Source organism: Galeopterus variegatus, unplaced genomic scaffold, assembly GCF_000696425.1.
Source record: "Galeopterus variegatus unplaced genomic scaffold, G_variegatus-3.0.2 Scaffold13446, whole genome shotgun sequence".
NCBI classification, from domain to species: Eukaryota; Metazoa; Chordata; class Mammalia; order Dermoptera; family Cynocephalidae; genus Galeopterus; species Galeopterus variegatus.
In genome coordinates, this window is record NW_007739557.1 from 30,157 (window position 1) to 30,978 (window position 822).

The following is an 822-nucleotide window of genomic DNA, read 5'->3' on the forward strand; positions in this document are numbered from 1 at the left end:
AAAAAAAGCTAAAAACATTAAAACATAATATGGAGAAAAAGTTTATATATTTCAGGCTTGAAAGACCTAAAGAAGTTGAAATCCAGAAACCATTAAAGAAACAGTTCACCAATTTGACTACCCAAAACTGAAAATCCTGTATGACAAGACAGGAAGAACAGCCAAGGAAGAAAGATTTGCAGCACGTGTAAAAAGCTAACTGTTAACATTCCTAATACTCAAAGGATTATACCAATTAGTTATAAAAACACAAATAGCCCTATTAAAAAATGGTTAAAGAATGTGAACATGTAATTCATAAGAGGAAATGCAACAGGCCTAAAATATATATATTGATATATTGGCCATTTGAACTTCCTCTCTGGTGAATTATGTCTTCTCATATTTTCATAGATAGAAAATAGAAACTAAAAATTGAAGCAGCAATGTGGAATTTTTGCCCAGAAAACTAAAATTTCAAAGTTCGACAACATCTGGAGGGGGGTAGCGTATGGAAAATCTAGAACTCGCATCCACTGAGGACCAAAGTGTGAGGATGTACATTTTAACAGCAACTTGTCAAATTTATTAATATCTACTATGTGCATATCATCTAAGCCAGCAACTCTACTCCTGGGACTCTGGCCTACTGAGATAACAGCAAGAATATGGAAATACATGAAAGTGAAGAACTATCTAAGAATGTTAATACACTCTTGTTCATAAAAGCAAAAGGTGGAAAAAGCCATACTGGTTAGTGGAAAAACAATAGTGCATCCAAAGAAAAGACTTTTATGCAATTGTTAAAAGAGCGAGCCACATCTGTTGTGTATTGGTCTATGA